Source organism: Amblyomma americanum, chromosome 1 (assembly GCF_052857255.1).
Source record: "Amblyomma americanum isolate KBUSLIRL-KWMA chromosome 1, ASM5285725v1, whole genome shotgun sequence".
In the NCBI taxonomy this organism is placed as follows: domain Eukaryota; kingdom Metazoa; phylum Arthropoda; class Arachnida; order Ixodida; family Ixodidae; genus Amblyomma; species Amblyomma americanum.
The window spans coordinates 287,653,151-287,664,159 of NC_135497.1; positions in this window are offsets into that span (position 1 = coordinate 287,653,151).

The window sequence follows — 11,009 nt, forward strand, 5'->3', positions numbered from 1 at the left end:
AGAGTAAGGTATCGTTACATGCGGCGGTTATAAACTGAAAACGCTGAAATCGAGTCATTTCAAAAGGAACAAGATTAGAGACGCTACTGGCAACTGGTGCATTTAGAGCTGCTTTTGCCAAAAAGTGTGCTGCTTCATTCTGTAAAATACCTCAGTGGCCTGGTATCCAAACGAAGCGCACCTCTTTCATCCATCCAGGAATCAAAAAGTTTAGTGAGCGTCTCAAAAAAGCGTCTCGCGTGGACTCCAGCGCCAGCAATACAGAGACAATCTGAGAGGAATATCACCTGAGAAACAGTTGTGGGAATTGAGAAAGCGGCTAGCCCCAGAACCATAAACTCTGCTAGAAATATGGTTGTGTAATCTGGGACTGTGACCGAAAAGCTCCACGAGAGAGACTCTGAGAAAATACCAACCCCTGCTTTCCTGGCGACCCCAGACGCATATTTAGCAATTAAAGTATGCTGCGGGTACTGGCCAAGGTTATCCAAGAGGATTCCAGTTAATATCCCTGCAGGTAGATGCTTGGCATTTGGTGGGAAAATAAAATCCAAAGTAATATCCACAGGGGATTCTGCCCAACAAACTCTGCATACAAAACTGAGATCCACACCAATATTGGATAAAAGATTCTGAGTAAATACAACCTGAGGTAGGCCCACGCTTGGCCAATGAGGAGTGATAAAAAGGGCTGGGTGGGAGACGAAAATAGGAGTAGCTACACCAGGAGGCGACTCAAATCCCCGCAAAAAAGTCCTGACAGTTAACAGGTGAAAACGAAAGTTAAGATCGGGAATACGAGCTTCCAAGTACAGAACTGCGGTGGAGACTGATTGAGGGAGAGCTAGGCAGAGACGCAGCGCGCGCCTTTCTAGCAGCAGTAACGGATTCCCAAAAACAAATTTTCATTTTTTTCCGGAGTCCTCCACTACAGCACCTCTTTCTCTCTTTCTTCTTTCACTCCCACCTTCCTTCCTTCCCTTAGGGTGCGGTTCGGGTGTCCACTGAGATATGCGAGACAATTACTGCGCCGCATCATTTCCTCAAAAACCAATTTACAATTAACAATTTTTTGCTTATGGTTTCTTCCTTTTTTCTTTGCTTGAACAGAGAGAGAGCGGGGCGGGAACGCGCAGCGCAGTGTCGTCTGATAGGATCAGTCGGTGTCGTGAGGTCACGTGCGGCGTTCGTGTGTGCGCCGTATTGGGGCATGCGAGCGATGCTTGGGAGAGAGCGAAAGCTGGAAAAACCAATAGAACAAGGCCACATTGGCTTCTTTTTTTTCTGCAGTCTGTATTGCAGTGCGCGTTGCAGTAGCTGTCTACGAAGACGAGAGGCCACACCGTCGCAGAACACGTTGCAGTAGCCGTGCATCGAGGAGCGTCTGTCGCGGATGTGGTTCATTGCGTTGCTCGCTGGTAAGTGGCCGCTTTTGTATCGTACGTGTTCGGTGCTTTGGTACTGCTTTTAGGACCGCGCTGCACCATGTACGCAGAGAGAGTGCCGCGTTTCTGCCTGATAAGGCATGCAAGTGCGGGATGGAGTCGATCCATCTGTCCAGAGTAGTAAATTCATTGTCGTCGTGTGAGCAGCGCGCCACACGTCAAAAGATCTTGCTAAGAAGCGTCCCGGGAACCTAGCAGACCATTCATTTTTTTAGAAATGCGTTTTTGAGGCGCACATTGCTTTTCAGGTGTACGCGTCCTGGCAGAGCTGTAGAGTTTGCTGAAGGACCTCCGTAATCGGCTCTACCCTACTCAGGTCTAGGGTGCCTCGATGCGAGCGGTGCGCTACACCGAGGCACCTTACTGTAAAGCCGCTCAAAAAACTAGTTTATAAGCTAGTTAATTGGGGGCTTTACCTTACTGGGGCCTGTAGGGCAGCGGCTTCTGTGTATCGTGTGATGGTCTGAGTGTGCAAGTAAGGACACTTGTCCGATTTCAGTGCATTTTAAGGTCCCCCTGTGGCCGAAATTTTTCTGGTGACATCCACTACGGGACCTTTTTCTTCTTTTAAATTCTTTCACTCCTATTCTGTTATGGGTGCGTACTTTGCCGTATTTTGTTGCCCCGTATATGCAGCAGGTAGTGTCACTACCAGCCTCTATGCACTGGTTGCGCTACTTTATTAGTAAGCACTCACGTGGCAGCAATGGTTGCCTATGACGCCTGCGTCGCTTCAACCGAAGTCCTCGCCGTGTTGGCGCCTGAATTTATTTTCATGTTCGTTTTCTATCCGGTCGCGTCAAGCACACCAGATGAGGCCTGTTAAGAACGAGGGCGCCAATAGCATTGGCAAACGCACAGCCATTAAATTCGTGTGCCGAATTGCGAGATGATGATGAATATGTTAGCGCAAACCATACTTGCGTTGCCGCGCGGTGGCTTTTGACTGTGGCTATCCAGAAGGACTGAGCACGCCGGAAGCGTTTCGTTCGCGTTCCGAAGTGTTTGCTGGCGCCTGATGGCCACCACGCCCGAGTTCAAACTCGGAACTCGGGATCAGTACCCGAGCCCCCAAGCCATGACGGCCGCTTTTCGATGGAGGCGGAACGCGAACAAATTGGAGGGACGCTTAAGCTTCGCCTTTAAGAGTGGAGTGCGACAGCGTGTTGCAGCGCTGCCAGGGAGTCCACGGAACGGCATTGCAAGGTGATAGCGTTCGTGGATTTTGCAGTATATGCTTTTGAGAAAAGAGGCGCATAACTTCCTCAATTTGTAGGTGGGCGCCACAATGAAAAAAATTGATTTTGGGGGAAAAGAAATGGCGCAGCATAAGTCTCACATATCGGCGGACACCTTAACCGTGCCGTAAGGGAAGAGAGTAAGGTGGTAGTGAGAGAAGAAAGGAAGAAAGTGGGGCCGCAGTAGAGGGCTCCGGAATAATTTCGACGACCTGGGTATCTTTAACGTGTACTGACATCGCACAGCCCACGGGCTTCTTGGCGTCTCGCCTCTATCGAAACGCAGCCTCCGTGGTCGGGTTTGAACCCAGGAACTCCAGATCAGTAGCAGAGCGCCTAATCACTAAGCCACCGCGGCGGGGTAATAGGTGGACGCCACCAACTACTGTGCGTCGCCCGCCCACTTTCGGATCAAAATATTTTGCAGTTGTTGGGCGCAACAACGTGTGTGTTTGCAGGCGCCTCAGAGTTCACTCATCTGCCTTTCCCAGGCCCCGAGCTCGGGTGGGATACCGGCAATGGCTGTTGCCGTAGTAATGCTGAACTTATCGGAACCTCAGGCGATGCAATGCACACACTGTGCTCGAAGAACTTGGTGCAGGTTCCTGGATACTTCGGCCGAGTGCCCTAATCATTGAGCCACCGTTTCTGGTGCCTTTTCATTGGCTTCTGAGGCCTGCAAGTCATGTGAAAGGAGCAAGCAGCGCTGTCTGCTCGCGTCTGCTAACAGCCTCAGCGCACCGCGTTGTCACGACCCTTATTAATTCGAAAGCAATAATTGTTATGTCGCGTCAGCAAAAAGTGACCGCCAATTTTGTCGCACAATTATGTCGTTCTGTGGAGATTAGTGAGCAAAAGTTAGATTGTGTTAGAGAGTGCGTGTGTAGATCTAGAAATGGGAAAAGTTTGTTTGATGAATTATTAGTTAATTAAAATAATGAAAATAAAAGATTTCTTTGAGGCAGGTTTTGTGCGACCGATTCGATGAAAAACGATGTAAATGCGTGAGATGGCTTACTAAATACAAAAATAAAACAAAATAAATGAAAAATAACAAGAAACGAAAAATAAACACAAATAAAACAGAATTCCTAATGATAAAAAATTAGCTGCGGTTCAACTACTGCTGAATATAGTTAGAGAGCGAAAGCTGCAGTATATCGGGCAAGTAGACGCGGCTTGGCCTGTAACGTTGAGTGCGCTCAGCACACTAGGCAGGCAACGCGCCTACACTGGCAGGTGGCGGTTAAATTAATGGTTGATCGTGTGAGGTTGTCACGCAATGAACGCTGCGGCTTAGTTGGTTTAGCTCGGCTATGCCAGGATATACGTAGCGAAAGGTAAGGCATGGCATGTTAGCGTTGTTTAATCTTGATTACAAGTCCAGGCTAGTCTGATTGTGTAGCTATGTTGTTATCGCATTAAGACGACACAATGTGGTTACGGCGCACGCGAGCTCTCGTTTTCAATCCTGCGATATGTTATCAGGCACGCGACGCAGCTGGCGAAGCGAGCGGAGGCGAGCGCAACGACGAGTTCCAGTTCCAAAAACTTTTATTTCCTTCAAAAATGGAGGCCATCTACTCCCTACCCATGGCGCGCAGGCCTAGGGGCAGAGGCCAGGGCCTCCGCGACTAGATGCAGGCAAAGAGTTGTTGGCTCTTCGCGGCCTCTGCCTCCAGATGGATGGCTTTCTTCTGGGTCGCGGGGTCCGCGCTTTGCAGAAGGGTTTCCCAGGCTTCTCTACTATCTATTCCTTCCCTCACCCCTGGGGAGTGTACACACTGCCAAATTATATGGTCGAGGGTCCCCCTCTCTCCACATTTTTTACATTTATCTTCTATGTCCTCGTCTTGTAGGATGTGTGACGCCCATACCGGGTTTATGAAATTTCCGGCCTGTAGCCTTCTCCAGGTTACTGCCTCTCTGTTCCCGAGCTCCTTGTCCGGAGGAGGGACAGTTCTTCTCTGCAGTCTGTAATTCTCTATGATTTCTGTGTATGTTTGTAGTCTCTGGTCTAGTTCCTTGCAATCTGGCGGTTCCGCTTCTGCTCGGAGGTAGAGATCGCGAGCTAGAAGGTGCGCCGCTTCATTGCCTGGTACTGACGTATGAGCTGGTGCCCATATTAGGCTAATTTTTCTATTCATCTTTTTCCCCGTTAGAATCCGCACCGCTTCTGATGCGACTCTACCTCTTCCATAATTGTAGATGGCTGTTTTACTGTCACTTATTATATAGTTTGCCTCTGTTCCCACGCAAGCAAGCGCTATTGCTACCTCTTCTGCTACTTCCGAATTGCGGCTGCGTATCGTAGCTGCTGATATTGCTGTACCCTTGCCATCCACCACTGAGGCTACAGCTGCTCCCAGTCTACCGCTCGCCGCATCCGTGTATGCTACCATCTCCTTAATCATTTCGTTGAAGCGTCTCATGAGGGCTTCGGTTCTCTTTTCCCTCCTCTCACTGTTGAAGGTGGGGTGCATGTTTCTCGGAAGTGGGTCTATTCTGAGATGTTCCCTGACATCCTTCGGGATGTCTTGTTTTTGCTGCATGCCTCTGTCTGCCTGCAATCCTACCATGCCTAAAATGGCTCTGCCTGTATAAGTCTGGCTAAGTCTTTCCTGCTGAGCTGTTCTGACCGCCTCGGCCGTTTCCTTCCACGTGTTGTGTATCCCCATAGCTAGGAGTCTTTCCGTTGAGGTGCTTATGGGTATTCCTAATGCTCGTTTGTAGCACCTCCTAATTATTGAGTCCAACTTATCTCTTTCTAGGGCCCGGATGTTAAGGTATGGTGTAGCGTAGCTGAGTCGACTGATTATGTATGCTTGCACCAATTTTATTAGGCTCCTTTCTTTGAGTCATACCAAACGGCGGCGGCGGCAGCGAGCCGCGCGGCGCGGTGTGACATTATGCCAGATGACGCGGCGAGTGCGCAAAGCTCAATAACCGCCTCACATATCTCGGTGGACACCCGAACCGCGCCGTAAAGGAAGGGATCAAAAGGGGAGGGAAAGAAGAAATATAATTGGTTTTTTTGGGGGGAAAGGAAATGGCGCAGTATCTGTCTCGTTTATCGTTGGACACCTGAACCGCGCCGTAAGGGAAGGGATAAAGGAGGGAGTGAAAGAAGAAAGGAAGGAAGAGGTGCCGTAGTGGAGGGCTCCGGAATAATTTCGACCACCTGGGGATCTTTAACGTGCACTGACATCGCACAGCACACGGGCGCCTTAGCGTTTTTCCTCCATAAAAACGCAGCCGCCGCGGTCGGGTTCGAACTCGGGAACTCCGGATCAGTAGTCGAGCGCCCTAACCACTGAGCCACCGCGGCGGGTCAAAGAAGAAAGAGAAAACTGAAAATTGAAAGTTGCATGTTGAGGAAAGGCGCGGCGCTGTGAAGCCGGGGAACACCTGTGGCTCGGTGCTACTAGTGGTGAATGCGCAGTTGTGACTAGGAAGCGAGAGAGAGAAATGGGCAGTGGGTCGTCACTACTCCTCGCGTATGCGCAGCACGGCTCTAAAGGAATCGCGCAAAACTGCTCAACCTGCGGCCAATAAAGCTTTCGCTTAGAAGAAAAAAATCGATGTGTATTAGCTCAGCTAATCCAGCATACTCAAAGCGAAAGATATCGGCGTTCATCGTGTTCATTGGCGTTGGCGTTGATATTGTTCTAGATGGCGATCGCTTTGAGCAAAGGAAGGTCGCATAACTAGCTCACTGGATATGTGGACGCCTCATTCATGCATTGATTCGTGGTGAGAGAAAGATGTGGAATTAATGAATTAGCGCTGACAGCGCTGTGCTGACATTCGGCACTGCAGCAATACCTGGGCCGCAGCGTTCATTTGGTGACCAATCTCTCGCGATCAACCATTAACTGCATGCGACCTCCCAGGGTTGCAGGGAGGGCGCACTGCCTATCCAGTGAGCGGAACGCCATCAAAGCAGGCTTTTGACACCAACGCCATGTACATGAAAGCGAGATTGAAGTCTCCACTGACGCACGGAGCTGGTTGTGCGCCTTTCCTTTCGTGAAAATGAACAGCCTTTGCAAAGTTGTCAACGCAAATGAATTTTATGAACGGCGTAGGCTCACTTGTTTTGTTTGGTTTTTGAGGAAAAGAAATGGCACAGTAACCGTCTCACATATCTCGGTTGACACCCGAACCGTGCCATGAGGGAAGGGATAAAAGAGGGAGGAAAAAAGGACGAGAAAAGTGAAAACTGAAAGTTGCATTTTGAGCAAAGGCGCGGCGCTGAGCAGTAGCGGAACACCTGTGGCTCGGTGTGACTAGGAAGCGAGAGAGAAAAGGCGACGGAGTCGGCGGCGGCCACCTGCGCCTTGCGTGACGTCACTCGCGCTCCGACATACGCCGGCTCGCGCGAAGCGCGGTGTTGACTAGCGTAGTGAAGCTTTTCGCTTCAAAAATGTAGGGACAATGAGAGCAAAAGGAAATGCTGTGTTTGAAACAGGTTTTGTGTGACTGATTCGATTAAAAACGATGTAAATGCGTGAGAGGGCTTAATTTGTGAACGAAACTAAAAAAAAACGCGTCATGCCCAGTGAGCCACGTTTCTCAACTCGTGAAACCACTGCGCGCAAATTGTGCACACTGCATTTCTGCGTCCGTAGCGCTCAGTGATTCTATATGACCTGCTCTTTAGCCCATGTGTAATCAACACGAAAAAAGGTGCAGGTGTACCACTTGCTCACGTATACAATGCCCAAGATCCAAGGTTCAAAGCCGGCCGCGGCGTCCGTGTTCCGATGGAGGCAAAACGGAAAAGGTGCCAGTGTGCTGTCTGACGTCTTGACAACAGCGTAGTACAAGGGCGTTTATTTTCTGATTTTTTTTGTAAGGCACCACGATTCAGTGCAGAATGGCTTGCGCGTTTGTCACGCGAAGCTTCTATGCATGGTGCAATCCAACAGATGTTCAAGTTTTTGCCCTGACTCGCGCCTCTTTTGACACAGCTATAGCGCTACCTAATGAAACTTGCACTTAGACATGTAATGAGGTATTTGTACTGTCCTGCCCAGCCTGCACTTACGAAGTTAACCGCTGGATAGAAAAATGGCGCCCGTGACATCACGTTAACACCTCCTACACCATTAAATCAAATTTAGTACATTGTTAACAACTGCAAGCAAAATGTTAGTAACTGCATCGTTACTAACTTTTCACTGCCTGCTACTACCTAGGCACACACTCTTTAAAAAAGAAGTTAGTAAAAGGGTAGTAAAAAGGTAGTAAGTGCAGCAGTTACTAACTCGGACTGCGTTTTACTATTTACTACCCTCTTCAAGGTAGAGTTAGTAAACGTAGCCCTTGCTACCTTCTTACTAACTCTGGTCGCGAGTAACTACCCAGTTAATAACCGCTCCTTTAGCCATAAAATAAACTCAAAGAATATGACTTATGCAGACTGTTGTGCAAATAAGTTGGTTTTTTCATTAAACATTTCTGTAGGGGCGTGCGGTTAGTTAGACTAAGCTGCTTCTACGATCTCAACTTCATAATTAACGCTGGTTTTTTAGCTCAACGGGTAAGAGCCACTAGCCCGTAATTGAGAGTCAGATTTACGGATTCTATAAGACTGAGAAAGATATACCTGTGCAATCCCAGTGCGCGTGTGTGATTCTTTTTTGTTTGTGTTTTTCTTGCATTCTGAACCTCTGTGCCCGGTAAAGTTGATGCCATCACCTCGCATAATTTGTACATGTAGTGCGCAATAAGCCTAAACCCAAGTGTGTGATTTACGGCGAGCACGCTCTGACAGCTCTGATTGGTTTCGGGGTTTAGTCAAACTGACTATGTAGCTTTTTTCCAGTATGCACAAATTAAGAAACATATGCGAAAGTTTCTATTCATTTTCTTAGTAAATACTACAAGCTTCCCGTTACTAACGGCGGGTAGCAGCCGTTACCAACTCAATGGATTAGTAACTGTAACTAATCTTCCAGTTACTAACAGGGTAGTAACATACGTGGCAACGAGTTACTACCCCAAAGTTATTAAGCACTACTACCTTTTTTCTAAGAGCGTATGGTGGTCACTCTCAGGTTACCAGTTACTGGATTTTCTAGATCCTCTTTTGGGGTAGGGGAATAAGAACGGGGTGGGGTGTATTTGGCAGGTGCTCCCGGGTCATTAAAGGATAGTATATAGAGTTGATGAAGGACGCTGCCAGTACACGCATCCGGGGTGGAAACTTACGAAAAGATTTGAAATAACGGCAGCGCAGCGAGCTATGACAAGAAGAAGATTGGTACAACGTGAAAAGGCAGGAATAGGGCAGAATGGGTGAGAGAACAGACTCCAGTTATTTTCATCCTAGTCGAAATCAAGAAGGAATGGGCGGGGCATGTAATGCGAAGAGAAGATAACCGATGGCCCGGTATGGTAAAAGAATGAATTCCAAGAGAAGGCAGGCGTAGCAGAAGGCGGCAGAAAGTTAGATTTGCGGTTGAAATCAGGAATTTTTCGGTGGTAAGGTGCCCACAACTGCTTCAGGACGACATTAATTACAGAGACATATGGCCTTTGTTCTGCTGTGAGTGTAGTTTGGTTGATTATAGTGATACTGAGAAAGTAGCGACGTTCACCTTTTTCGGCTTTCTCCTAGAACATGTCCATCACTGCTTATGAGCGCCCCCCATGAGGACCAAAACTCCTCGACGTATTTAAAAGACGCGAACTTTCCTCACTCTTTAGTGCTACAATTGTGATATCAGTTTTTAATGTAAAACTGTATTAGAGTCACTCGGTAATAACTGCGCAAATCGCTGGCGCAATCGACGCGACTGTTTCACGCGTCCGCTGGATGCGTTCGTCCTTTTCTGGTGCTGAATGTGAAACAGGCCGCTAGCTGTGCGATGCATCACGTACACGCGTGCTCTGCCAATCACACACGCAGAGGGAGGGGTAAATTAAGGAGAGAGCGTGAAAGCAAGGAGGTTCACGGCGAGATGAGAGACTGACACTATGTACCCTCCTAGGGCCAGGAGGGTCCTTATTTAAATCTACTCTCTGCCGAAGCAGGAGTGAACACGGTATTTCTCCCCTCTGGCGGTATTAGGCGGAGTAAACGCCTGCTTAAGGGTGTACAGTAGCTGCTTTACTCTTTTTGTGCTCGTACAGACTTTTTATTGTCCATAGTGAACACGGCACCGTTCTTTTACAGGGCCACGTCCCCAGCCGTAAGGTTCCGCAGCGGTGGATTTTTCCTGCGGAGCTCCCCCCCCCCTCTGGCCGTAGTGGATTAGAGGTCGTCCGACCTCGAATCTTTTCGAACTGTAGGTGTGTATTTCCTTCTCACAAAACGTCAGCAAGTGTTCGATACTTTTTTTCCTTTTGCTCAACCGGTGTCCATCTCTCGTGCGTGAAGGAGCCGATCGCTCAGGTTTATTCCCTCAAGTAATGGTGAGTTCTACAACGCGTCCATTACTTGCATATCGTGCGTAAATGGGAGGTCGCCTTGTGTTCGCTGCGTCGTGTCAGCCACAAAAGGTGTACGAGAACCTGCGTCGCGCCCCGCCGCGGTGGCTCAGTGGTTAGGGTGCTCGACTACTGATCCGGAGTTCCCGTTTTTATGGAGGAAAAACTCTAAGGCGCCCGTGTGCTGTGCGATGTCAGTGCACGTTAAAGATCCCCAGGTGGTCGAAATTATTCCGGAGCCCTCCACTACGGCATCTCCTTCTTCCTTTCTTCTTTCACTCCCTTCCTTATCCCTTCCCTTACGGCGCGGTTCAGGTGTCCAACGATATATGAGACAGATACTGCGCCATTTCCTCCCCCCCCAAAAAAACAATTATTATTAACCTGCGTCGCTGTGTGTCCCGCCCAGCATCTTCTCATCTGATTTTAACTTGTTTTAAAGCGAAAGCTGTACTACGCCAGGCAGCGAGCCATTTCGGCTCGTCGTGCCGTATGCCGTATGTAGGCAGCCGCACATATAAACCGCATGCCGCATGCGGTGTCCGACGAACGACCTTGAGCCGCCGTTACCTAGCAACACCGCAGCTGCGCTCCAGCAGATGGCGCCGCCATCGACGCCGCTCCCGTCGCCGCCCGCTCCACCAGATGTGCTCCGCTGGGGTAGAGGGAGAGGAAGTGTCGCCTCGCGGGGTATATATATATATATATATATATATATATATATATATATATATATATATATAGGACTAAAATACTCTGTGGCGAAGCGCATATATATATATATATATATATATATATATATATATATATATATATATATATATATATATATATATATATATATATATATATGCGCTTCGCCACAGAGTATTTTAGTCCTGGAGAGCAC